Here is a 13,842-nt window from a genome sequence, read left to right on the forward strand (position 1 = left end):
TTTGTGCCTCTCCCAACCGACAGGCTTCCTCCGAGGCGAAGCTCAAAGGCACGATCCCCAGCTCACCGCTGCAGGAGTCCCTGCTCAGGGAATGACGCCAATGATGAGGCCTCGAGCTCGAGTGACAGAGGTAAGGTCATTCTTAGCTCAACCTTGTGGTCTCCTTCCCTACTTAAGCATAAACCTGACACCCTGATCTTTTGCGAAGATGATAGGGACAACTTTTATGTATGGTCTTAGGTAGATGATATGGTCCATAGGTTTGATAGCTGGCTAGGGAAATACGACACAATGTATAGTCTGAATGAGGTTTGGGATGGAATAGTCGTCCAATATAGGACAAACGACTATAGGGACCTTTCTAGGTTGACTTCCACGTATAGGGAAGGGACTCCCCCAGCCTCCTCTGAAGATAAGGGAATTACGTGGTCGCCAAGCACAAGCCCGTGGGAGAGTTCCAGTTAGGTTCCTTGTCACTTGTCTTTAATTCCTTTAATTGTTTAGTTTACACTAATTTTAGCATTTTGAGATCATTTTCTAATTTGATATGACCATGCAGGTACTATGGACTCTGACCTCAAAAATATGCTCGCCAGTGGTGAGGGGGCCAAGCAAAGCAAGCGCCCGAGAGCCTCGCATAAGTCTGATCGGCCTGCTAAGGTCCCTAAAAGGACCGAGAAGACTCCTCCTCTCCCAGCTCCTATTGTTCCGAGCCCAGTAGCGGACCCCACTCCCCAGGTCGACATTCGTGCAACAGACGCTCCTCCAGCTATCCAGATCCTTTCAACGCTCGGCTCAGTTTCGAAGAAGCCAGCGATCACTAAGGGGCCCCTGTTGTCAATTTCTACTCATGTTGATGAGTATGTTATTGACAACGCCGCCGGGACTCACAGAGTCACTCTTGGCTTGGACGTCATGTCTCGGGGTAGGCCAAAGCATCAGCAATCTCGGGGCTCCTCAATGGCAGTTCTTGGTCAATGCTCGAGACGCTAATGTCCTTTATGACAAGAGTACCAAGCTCATCTCCTCGATAATTTCTCTTACTTCCTTGCTTATTGTGATTTTATTTGAAGCATGCTCTAACTTGATTTGTTTGTGTGTTAGGCTCTTACTACAGTTGCACAGCTGAATTATAAGCTGAACAATGAGGTTCACGCGAGAATGTCCTATGCTCAGGAGTCGAAGGATCTCCAGCTCAAGCTCACTAACAAATTTAAGGCCGCAAGGTCAAAGCTGGAGGCTGAGATCGAGAAGGTGAAGGCCGAGCTCAAAGAGAAGAGCTCCAGGATTGAGGAGCTTTAGAAGCTGAATGCCAAACTCGAGGAGGAGAAAAAGGCCATCTTCGAGATAATAGAGGGTGAAAAAGCTCGTCTTCTCGAAGAGTTTAAGCAGAGGAAGGATCGGGCAGTTGACCTGGCCATGTATAGGATTTGGGCCAGCAATGCCAATCTTGACACAAGCTTCTTAGGCTCTTTTGAGGACGAGTTTCTGGAAAAATGGAAAGCTCAGCTAGAGGCAGAGGGAGCTACTCGGGAGGATGCTAAAAAGGCTAAGGAGGATGCTGAGAAGGCTAAGAAGGGTGCTCCTGCCTCCTAAATCTCGATCATGGGATGCGTCCCTCTGACACCTTTGTAATAGTTTATATTACAAAAACAATTTACATCTCGCAAAAGATCTATTTACTTTCGATATTTTTAATACCATGTTCGTCTTCCCTTTAATATTTTTTCTTTACATCTCTCAGATTGAAATATTTTAAGCAATTTATATTAAAAGTTTGCTTTTATGTTTGTTTATTCATACAAACACATGCTGGATTTAGGCTCGAGTTTCCATGCATTCTAGAATAGTTTGCTTGATATATCCGTATCCGATCTCATTATTTGTCAAGGTCGGAACTTACTTTTACCATGCACTTGAATGTACTTATATGGCGTGTAAGATAAGTAGTTTAGTTCTAGTTACTTTTCCTCGTCCTTGGGTAGCTCCCCAAAGTTGTGAGGTCGAAACTATCTTTTTGCAATATATTCCAACCTCAATCTCAACTTAATTTGAAGTGGGTTTATTTATATTCCATCTTTCTATCGATTAGCTTTAGCTGGTTTGTTCCAAACTTTTTGAGCTCGCATCTGGTTTGTAATCCATACGCTTTTAATTTTAATAATCTGGTTTCGTCCAAACTATTTTAGCTCGCGCTTCTGGTTATGTCCAGACACTTTGTTTTTAATAATCTAGTTTTATCCAAACTATCTTAGCTCGCGCATTTGGTTATATCCAAACACTTTATTTTTAATAATCTGGTTATATCCAAATTATCTTATCTCGCGCATTTGTTTATATCCAAACACTTTTGTTGACCCAAGATTTGGCCAACTGACACGGAGTCAAAAACGTGATTGATATGGACGAATGTATAGAGAAGAGCGCAATGACAAAAGTAAAGAAAACACAGTAGTTTATAGTGGTTCGGCCCCAGGATCTGGTAATTACCTACGTCCACTTAGAATAATATTGATATAAAATCAGGAGGGTGATCAAAGAACCAGAGTTCAATGAGTTTCACTCTCTTCTAAAGAACAATACAGATTTACTTGGAGAATTACTATTGCTTCCTATGATTCCAAAGTCAAAGGAAAAAATCCCCTCCCTTGAGCTATCTCTTCTTATTTATAGGCTCAAGGAGGGTTACAAGAGATTGTTACAGATATTCTTCCCTAAATAATCGGGTATCCAGAAGATTGTATGAGATAAATTCGGGATTCATAAAGATTTTCCCACAAATTTTGCCTTGTATGCGGAACTACCGACCAGACTGGTCGCGGGTAAGACAGGCTTGCCCTGCTTCTACTGTGTCTCCTGGTCGATACTCTAGCAGACGCTTCCAGGTATCAGCCACGTGTCAAGAGATTTATTTGCCACGTCACCAATGCTAATTTATTGGATAACAACTTTATTTTTAATAATCTAGTTATATCCAAATTATCTTAACTCCTGCATTTGGTTATATCCAAACACTTTATTTTTAGAATACACTTTTAACTTTTATGTCGGGTTAACGGTCCAGACATTTGTTTGTTTTCGTGTATGCTATATTAGAGTTATTCATTTTTTCAAACTTATGGTATATATACCACTGATGCCCCCTTAATATCCTATGAGTGTGACCATAGGTTATTAAATTAAGAGAGTTTTCAAAAAATACATCATATTGAAACGAAAATGATCTTTATTCAAAATTGAACAATTTATTAACAGAAACTTCGTAAAAATAAACAAGCATGGTTCCAGGAGACATCATTCCTACACTATTGATAGTAAGGTCGTAGATGTTCGCCATTCCATGATCGTGGTACTAATTCTCCGTTTAATCTCGCCAATTTGTAGACGCTAGGGCGAATAACTGATTCGATTTGGTAAGGTCCTTCCCAATTGGGCCCAAGCACGCCAGCGACAAGGTCCCTTGTAGCTAGGAACACACACCTTAACACCAAGTCTCCCAATCTGAATTTCCTATCCCGAACCTTTTTATTGAAGTATCGGGTAGCTCGTTGTTTATATGCTGCATTTTTTAGTTGAGCTTTGTCTCGCCTTTCTTCGATCAGGTCCACACTTACTTCGAGCTGGGATTGGTTCAAGGCTTGATCATAAGCATGGCTACGAATAGTGGGTATTTTGACCTCGATTGGTAACATGACCTCGCATCCATATGCCAGAGAAAAAGGGGTATGTCCTGTTGAAGTGCGAGTCGTAGTTCGATATGCCCACAAGACTTGGGGAAACCCCTCGGGCCATTTTCCCTTAGCTTCTTCCAATTTCTTTTTCATAGAACTCTTGAGAGTCTTATTCACAGCTTCGGCGTGGCTATTTTCTTAGGGATGGGCAGTAGAGGAGAAGCTCTTCATTATCCCATTTTTCTCACAAAAATTGGTGAATAATTCACTGTCAAATTGAGTACCGTTATCAGATACTATTTTCCTTGGCATTCCATATCGGCATATGATGTTTTTTACCACAAAGTCCAAGACTTTCTTCGAGGTAATCGCTGTCAAAGGTTCGACCTCGGTCCATTTTGTAAAATAATCGACCGCGACCACTGTGTACTTAACTCCACCTTTGCCAGTTGGCAATGAGCCTATGAGATCAATTCCCCACACCGCAAATGGCCATGGGGAGGTCATCATAGTTAGCTCAGATGGTGGAGCTCGCGGGATTGTAGCGAACCGCTGGCATTTATCGCATTTCTTGACGTACTCAAATGTAGCTGCTTTGATAGTGGGCCAAAAGTATCCTTGTCTTATAATTTTCTTAGATAGGCTATGCCCTTCAGTGTGGTCCCCAAAAAATCCTTCATGAATTTCTTCTAGGATTTTCTTGGCCTTGGGTGGAGTCACACATCGGAGTAATGGCATAGAGTATCATCTTCGATATAACCTTCCTTCCACAATAGTGTATCTAGGAATCTGATACATCAACTTCCGAGCCTTGTTCCGTTCTCCTGGGAGAATGCCGGTTTCAAGGTAATCAACTATTGGGGTCATCCAGGTTAGTTCAGAGTTAATCATGCAGGCATCTTCCTGTTCAAGCTCGCTAATACTGGGTGTCGACAGGTGCTCAATTGGCACAACATTCAGTGCATCGACCTCGTTGGATGTGGCGAGTCAAGCCAGAGCATCCGCATTTAAGTTCTTCTCTCAGGGAACCTGCTCTATCGCATAGAACTCGAAATGTTCGAGTGCTACTTTCACTTTTTCTAAATATGCGACCATCTTTATCCTGCGAGCCTGGTATTCCCCTAAGATCTGGTTGACCACCAACTGCGAGTCACTGTAGCAATGTATCGCTTTAGCCCTGAGCTCCTTGTCTATTCGAAGTCCTGCCAATAGAGCTTCATATTCAGCTACATTGCTAGATGCTTCAAAACCAAACCTCAAGGCGGAGTGAAATCGACTTCCAGTTGGTGTGAATAATATTATTCCTGCCCCCAATCCATTTTCATTGGAAGATCCATCGACATAAAGTTTCCATAGCTCGCGGGTTGGGGTTATAACTTCGTCATCAGATACTCCTATACATTCCACAATGAAGTCTGCCAGGGCCTGCCCTTTTATGGTCATTCTGGGATGATAAGTGATCTCGAATTTTCCGAGCTCAACAACCCATTTTAATAATCGGCCCGAGGCTTCTGGCTTTGACAAGACTTGCCGTAGTGGTTGGTCAGTCAGCACATGGATGGGGTGTGCTTGGAAGTAAGGTCGGAGCTTTCGAGATAAGTGAATTAGGCTAAGATCCAACTTCTCCATTAACGGGTATCTCGATTCTGCCCCCAGTAACCTTTTGCTGACATAGTATACCGATTTTTATACCTTCTGATCTTCTCGGACGAGCACGGCGCTGATGGCGTGCTCGATTGTAGCGAGATATAGGTACAAGATTTCTCATGTGATAGGCTTCGACAAGATTGGAGGTTCCGCGAGGTGTTTCTTTAGCTCTTGAAATGCAAGCTCACATTCCTCTGTCCACTCGAATTTTTTGCCTCCTCTCAAAAGTTTGAAAAATGGAAGACAACGGTTTGTAGATTTCGAGATAAATCTACTTAATGCCACCATCTGTTTAGTTAAGCTCTAGACATATTTATGCTTTTGAGGTGAGGGCATGTCGATTAACGCCTGGATCTTGTCAGGATTAACCTCCATCCCTCGCACGTTCACTATGAAGCCCGGAAACTTCCCTGATGATACTCCAAAGGAGCATTTTTGGGGGTTGAGTTTCATGTTGTACTTTCGTAGCACGGCGAAGCATTCTTCGAGGTCGTCCACATGGTTATTGTTATGTTTAGATTTTACCAATATATCATCAACATACATTTCCATGTTATTGCCTATCTGCTAGGAGAACATTCTGTTTACAAACCTTTGGTACGTTGCTCCAGCATTTTTAAGCCCAAAGGGCATAGCATTGTAACAGTACAACCCTTTATCAGTTATAAAACTCATATGTTCTTGGTCAGGTGCATGCATGGTGATCTGGTTATATCCAGAATAGGCGTCCATGAATGACATAAGATCGTGCCCAACTGTGGCATCTACAAGCTGATCAATCTGAGGTAGGGGAAAGCAGACCTTGGGACATGCCTTATTGAGGTCGGAGTAGTCGATGCAAGTTTTCCATGTCCCATTAGGTTTCAGAACCAGCACTGGGTTGGCAACCCAATCAGGCTAGAAGGCGTCTCGTATAAATCGGTTCGCCTTTAACCGGTCGACTTCTTCCTTCAGGGCTTTCTTCCTATCGTTGTCCAAGAGTCTTCATTTTTGTTGCTTCGGGGGGAAGCTTTTGTCAATGTTAAGTGCATGGCTTATCACATTCGGACTTATCCCTACCATGTCTGAATGCGACCATGCAAAAACATCATGGTTCTTCCTTAAGAAGCAAATTAATTGCTACTTTGTTTCTTTTGAAAGGTTTTTCCCCACCTTCACAGTTTTCGGGGGATCAACTTCTTCGAGCTTGACCTCTTCGTCCTCTTCTAGCAGTTCGAGGTCAGCTCTCTCTTCTACTCTAGGGTCAATTTCTTCGTCTATTTCGAAGATCGTCCCATCCTTATTCTAAATTACGACAAGTACCTACGCGCTTGTTTGCCTTTTCCCTCTAACGGAAATGCTACAGCATTCCCTCCCTGCAAGCTGGTCCCCTTTTAGAGTCTCGATGCCACTAGAAGTTAGGAACTTGATGGCCAAATGCCTCACAGACGAAACTGCCCCCAGCCCTACTAGGGCGGATCTCTCGAGCAGCACGTTGTAGGCCCATGGGAGATCCACCATGACAAACTCCATCATCTTGGTTATCGAGACTGGGTAGTCTCCCAAGGTTACAGGGAGTTTGATGGATCCCATACAGGCAATCCCTTATCCTAAAAAGCCATACAATGTCGTTGCACAGGCCTTTAGCTCGCGAAGCATGAGTCCCATCTTTTCTAGAGTGGCTTTGTAAAGGATATTCACCGAGCTCCCATTGTCAATTAGGACTCGGTGCACCCTCTTGTTCGCGAGCTGAAGAGTGATGACCAGCGGGTCATTATGAGGGAACTGTACCTGAGATGTGTCATCCTTAGTAAAAGTTATGGGTTGAGGTTCAACCCTTTGTTATTTCGGAGCACTGGGTTCAGGTTCGTACGGAGACCCGTCACCAGTTTTCAGCTCGTTTACATATCTTTTCTGCGCATTACTGCCTGATCCTGCAATATGGGGTCCCCCCAAGATGGTTATGACATCTTCTCCATCAATCGGATGGGGTCGATCATCTTCCTTTGCTCGGGAGTTACTATTCTGGGCAGGTGATGCAGCTGCTGTAACGACCCAAATTCGCTAGTAAGGCTTAAGGGCCTTGATTAGTGTGTCAGGAGGGCAGGTTGGGATTTATGTGTGATTTTATGAGTTAAATGTATGGTTATGATTTAAAGCATGTTATTTGGCTATTTGTTTAACTGAGATGCATGGCTATGTTTACTAGTATGCATGTAGGCCCGGATCGTGTTAGAAGGGCGTAATTATAATTTTGGCCATGTTGGGCATAACTATATTGATATTTGATAATTGTATTCTGTGAATGGTACCACGTGAGTGTGGTTTTATTATTGTGATGCACGTGCTGAGACGGTCCTAGAGAGCTAGTTAACTCAAGAGTCACAACGGGATTTCTATACCGGGCTCGGGAGGAGCCTAGGGGTACCTCAGGATTTTATGGTTAAGTAGAGATTTAGCGGGTAATGGTTATTGGAGATTTAGTAACCTGGGTAACCATTAGTTACTGCTGAGAGTAACAAGTTTTAGAAAGAAAATGGTAGAAATGAAATAGTAATGAAAGGACTTAAGTGTCCTTGAGGTTTAAGTAGGAAAGGATAGGCAAGGAGGGGCAAAATGGTCATTTGGTTGGGAAATAGATAAATGGCAGCTGGGATTTAGGGGTATACGGTTTGGGGCATTTATGCCACTTGAGGCTTGATAGAAATTGAAGAGAAGAAAGAGAAGTAGAAAGAAGGTTAGGGCAAGAAGAAGAAGAGAAGGAGAAGTGGGAGTCTAGGAGGAGATCAAGGACTTTGTGTGGGTTCTCCATTTGAGGTAAGGGTTTTAGACACATCTAAGTTTTGATTTCTGTTTTGATTTGTAAAATCTAGAGCTTGAGTTGTTTTTGTTGAGTTTTGAGTTAGTTGTTTGAGTTTTGGTTTGGGTGGCTGAAAATAGGAATCAAGGGGTGGATTCTTGGGTGTGTTGATGTTTTGATCTTGTACCTAGTGCCTATAGGTTGTTAAGTTGTTCATATGAAGCTTGGAATTGGTTTTGGGGTTTGGGTATTGGTTTGGTGTGATTTGGAAGGTTTAAGTTCGGGAAAAACGCAAGGGAAAACCCAGATTTTCTGGGTTCGCGTATGAGCGCCGTGACCTTGTTCTTGGGCGCCGCGGCGCGATGTTGCATCAGGAGAGGAATTTGTTGCTGGGCGCCGCGGCCCTTGAGGGGTGTGCCACGGCCCTAGGCCATTTTGGCAGCCCAAAAATTGAGTTTTTAGGGCTTTTGCCCGGGGACACGGGGGATGGTTCCGATACTTTGTATTATGGATTTAGAGGTCCCGGGAGTGCGGGATTGGTCCCGGGAAGTGGTCTTGGGCTTGGTTAGTATTGAAAAGGGTTTTATGTGTGTTGTGACTAGGCTATTGGTGAGGCTCGTGCTAGAGGACCGTGCTCGCGGCTTCAGTGCATCAGGAGGCTCGGAATGCAGGTAAGAAAACTATAACACCCGTAGGATAGGGCATGGGCCCATAGTATGATTGCGGGGCGTGGCCCTATATTGCATCACATGTTAGGGTGCAGACTTAAATGAATTAATATTTGATTGCATGTTGTTGTGTTATATTATATGTGTGATTATAATGGAATGAACGGCAAGGGCCGAGAGCGGCGTAGGCCGGGTACGGCAGCGGGGCCAGAAGTAACACCTAGCACATGGGATGCTATAGTCAGGGCGGGGCCCGGTGGATACATGTGTTATGCTATAGTCAGAGTGGGGCCCGGTGGATACATGTGTTATGCTATATTCAGGGTAGGACCCAAGGGATACATGAGTTATCCTCGCGGTGAGAACCGATACCCCAGGCTTCGGTAAGGCTCTGGGGCGGCTTGGCCGTGTTTGCTTAGTCTAATGGTTGACTTGTTTATCTGTGGATTATCTGTTATGATAAACTGTATAAACTGCATATGTTATGTTCTGCATGAGTTTTCTTGCTGGGCTTCGGCTCACGGGTGCTCTGTGTTGCAGGTAAGGGCAATGACTGAGTCAACCAACCATGAGTACGGAGAGCGTGAAGCGACGCGTACATGTTTGGCCTACCCGACTGCTTTGGTTGGGGGTTTATTTGAAAATGGCTGTAATAATCTATGATTTTAGAACTGATCAACTGTAAACTTATTTCAAGATGTAAATAGCTTTCAAACATTATTTTGGGATCCCAAATGTTTATTACTTGAAGTTTTTATTGAAACAACGCATTTTTAAAGATTATAGCCTTGACTTTTAATTAGTCACACTTTTGTTTCAAAACCTCGGTTAGCGAGTTCATTGCACACTGTTTTGTCTTAAAACTCACTTAGTAACGGCTCTAAGGAAGTAGGGCGTTACAGCTGCTGCCCTCTGGCTGGTGGAAGCCTGATTGGGGTTCTGATTTCTTACATACTGCCTGAAATATCCTCTCGAGATCAGGCCTTCGATCTCATCTTTTAATTGCCTGCAATCATCAGTTGTATGTCCAATATCTCTGTGGAATTTGTAGTACTTGTTGGACTCTCTTTTTGCCTTTTGGTTTCTCATGGGGTCAGGACGCCTAAAAGGGACCTGGTTTTCATTAGCCAGGTAGATATTCTCCCGAGACTCATTGAGCTCGGTATACACTTTGTATACGGAGAAATATCTTTCTCCTTTCTTCCTCTTTCCCCCATCCGCCATGGGATTATTCCCTTCATTCTTCTTTCTTTTAGATGGGTTGTCCCTAGGGGGTTTTGATGTCATAGGATTCGCTGAGGTCGAGGCAGAGTTTGTGCTTGTTGTTGTAGTTATGGGTTGAAAGGTCATATTCAATGCTGACCTTGCCTCTTCTACATTAACAAACCTCTGAGCTTGTCGATTGAACTTGGTTAAGGACCTTACAGGCTTTCTTTGCATATCTTCCCAGAGAGGACTTCCAAGCATTACTCTAGCTCGAACAGCCATTAGATGGCCACTGTCATCGACGTCACGAGCTCGAGCGACTTCCAAGTTAAACCTTGTGAGATAACTTTTCAGTGTCTCATTTGGCTACTGTCAGACATTGGTCAAGGTAGATGCCTCGGGCCTAATATCGACCATGGCCTTGAATTATTTCTTGAAATCTCTTGATAGTCGATCCCAAGAAGCAATCGAATGTCTTTTATATTTTTCAAACCAGTTCTTCGCTAGTCCCGTGAGAGAGGCTAAACAGCATGCACCTGAGCTCGTAGCCCACATTACTGGCTCGCATGATTGTATTGAACGTACTTAACTGACTGCCTGGATCTGAATTTCCATTGAATGGCGGGACATGAGGAATTCTGAATCCTTGAGGAAACGGGGTGCTAGAGATATGCGGGACAAAGGGCTCGAGTTCCTCGTCGAACTCTTCGTTGTAAGAGCCTGAATGCTCTTTCCAACTGCTCAACCCTTTCTTGGATTGGATCTATGGGGGGTCTGGCTTGAATCAGGGGGAACTAGTTATCGTTGATTACAACTCCAGTTCCACGCCTCAGCGCATGGTGTTTACACCCGTTAAGATGATCTCTTAGATCGGGATTGAATGGATTATCACGCCCCCTATTATGGTTTAGATGCTCCCATAAATCTGGGTGATTTCCTCCATCTCCAGTGTTCCTAGGTTCTTGGTCGTATGTACTCACAGACCTGGTATCACCTGAGCCTTCACTGACATGGCTCGTTGCACGATTATTATGAGATGAGTTTCTTGCTGGTCTCCTTGCCTCAATAGTTTAAGATTGAGACATTTGGCTTCTCGTGGGATGGGGACCCCTATGCTCCCTAGCAGTTTCCCCATTTTCTGGCCTTCGCCCAGCTCGCCTTTCCCTATTACCATGGGTCGATTGTGTATTCCTCCAAACTGGCAAGGGGTGCCTTATTGGCGATGGTGGGAGTCTTATTGGCGATGGTGGCCGCCATCCATTACGGGGCCTAGAAAGCCCTGAATTTGCTCGATCAGGTTCTGCAACATTCTGCGCAGTACTAGGATTTTGAGTCTGAGCCTCTGAGGGGGCTTGGTTATTCCCTACTCCACTTGGTGCCTCCGCAGTTAGGTTAGCAGGACCTTCAGTCCAGTTACTTCTCCGAGGTCTCGGCAGAGCAGGCTGCTCTGCTAGTGGCGCAGGCTGCTCCACTCTTCGGGTGGCTGCATTTTTGCGCGGTCGTCCCTGAGGCCTACACGGTGGGATGTGAACGTCCCACGGAGGCGGAGCCTGGGCATCTTGCGGAGGTTGGGCCTGAGCCGCTTGCGCCTCAGCGGCTAGTCTGGCTAGCTCTTTGTTGCGTTTCTTAGCTTCTGCCAATTGCTTACGCAGTTGACGATTTTCGAGTTCCACTATTGGGAAAATCTTTCAGGATTGTAGTACATGTCCTCATTGTCCCTGGGGGCAGGTCATCCCCGAGAGTTGGATGAACCACTCCTCTCATCGGGGTCAGAATTCACCATAGGCTGCTTTCCAGGGCGCCGGGGGTACTCAACTTCATCTAAAATCTCCTCCTCAGGAATATTGGGATCATTTGTATCCATTGATAATTCGAGAGGCTTTCTGACTAAATAGATTCATGCACGTATTGTTTAATGGCTCTCAATGAAAGCACCAATCTGTTGACGCCGTTTTTCGTCAACTTAAATAGGAGAGCAATTAAACAAGAAAATATTGGAGGAAATCAACAAAGATGAACACGAGGTTTTTTACGTGGTTCAGCAGTTAAATTTGCCTAGTCCACAAGTCTATGTTATTAGAACTTTGGAGTTTTCTGGAAACTTTTTAGAGAATAGTTGCCCAGAGGTTTCTCTCCAGAATCATAAAATCGATCCTTTACAAATGGGGCTTCCTTCTCTATTTATAGAGAAGGTTGCAAAATTCATTCCCACATATCTTGGAAACATATTCTGTGATTCAATTAATATAATGTTATTTAATGCATTCTTTCCTACATATACGGAAACGTCCCATAAAATGTGGGATCGGATAACAGATTAAATAATATCCCTTAAACAATGGGATTGTACAACAATAAATATGTTCACATATAACTGATTAACTCAGATACGAAATTCATCAAATCTCTGAGACTAGCAGTCGATCATGAACTTGCCGAGACTATCAGTCGATCACGAGCTCATCGCCTAACTTTGCCTATGTTCGGAACAAGTAGATATTGACGATGTCGCCACATTCGAACTCACACATTCCGAGCTCGGACCAGTCCAGAAGGCAAGGGACAATTCCGGGATATATCCAAGTGTTCCACCATGCTATTTGCGAGCTCAGAGCATTTTCGAGGCTACACACCCCTTTGCACCTCGAGGTCGCTGCTTACAGGAAACACGATTTGACTGAAAGAACATACGACGACCGTGTCTATTTCGAGCTTACAGGTAATGAGCCTAGATTTCAGGATCACAATCTAATGCTCGAAATCTTGGTGTAACAACTATATTATCATTTTTAATAAAAATAAGTATTAATTTTTTAAATGATAAAAATGAAATTTCCATATTTTATTTTGTCTTTTTCTTGGATTCCTTCATTTTTGGAGAAATTTATTGGAGGGAGACCTTCTCCCTCCATCTCTTCTCTCATTTCTTCTCTCTCTTTCACCAAACAAGGGACTCCACCTCTCTCCATCCACCTCTCTCCATCCACCCTCCTCTCTTCTCTACCAAACATAGCCTTACACTATGTTTGGTGAGAGTGATGGAAAGTAGGAGGGAATGATGAATTAGAAATGATAGAAAGGAAGAATGAAATAGGAGGAAGAGAATATTCTTATCGATCTCCTTTGTTTGGTAGTTGGAAGGATGGAAAGGATTTCATTATGAAATTATTTTCTCCATTTTAGTATTTATTATCTTTTTTAACTAAATTTGCTAAGAAACAATACAATACAATAATTTTAGTTTTTTAGATAAATTTGTATAAAGATATATGTCACTTGTTTATTTACTTGGATTTATTTGTTTATTAAGTATTTATGTTCTGCCTATTAAAAACATATTATTAATAATTAGTAGTGTCAAAGTTTAAAAAACAAAAATTCTAAAAGAAAAATGTAGCATACACAATCCCAAACAAAATTTTCTTGTTATTGAACTTTTTTTCAAAAAGGATTAATTGTAAATTAATTAGAGAGCAATAATATTTGTTGTTCTAAAAAGTACAAATATTTGTAACATTTTATATTAAGCATCATAAACTACTGACACACATATATATGTATAATAAGGATGGTAAAAGTTAGAACTTTCAGAATTATATCAGGATAGACCAAAAGGTCCTTTACAAAGCATAATTCAATGTTTTCATTCTAAGAAATTGTATTTCTAATGACAAGCATATATTCTAATGACAAGCATATATCAAAAGAGATCATATACTATTTTTTGTCCATTTTCTATCACGTCATTTAAGAATCAGCTATATGTATCATATTTTAAAAGATTGTTTCTCATCTTTAATTTGCATCCACGTTGTAAGTTATATATATAAACATGTGAAAAGAACTTCATATCGATCATTTGACTACTAAA

The sequence above is a fragment of the Humulus lupulus genome, chromosome 7 (genome assembly GCF_963169125.1).
Source record: "Humulus lupulus chromosome 7, drHumLupu1.1, whole genome shotgun sequence".
Classification (NCBI taxonomy): Eukaryota; Viridiplantae; Streptophyta; class Magnoliopsida; order Rosales; family Cannabaceae; genus Humulus; species Humulus lupulus.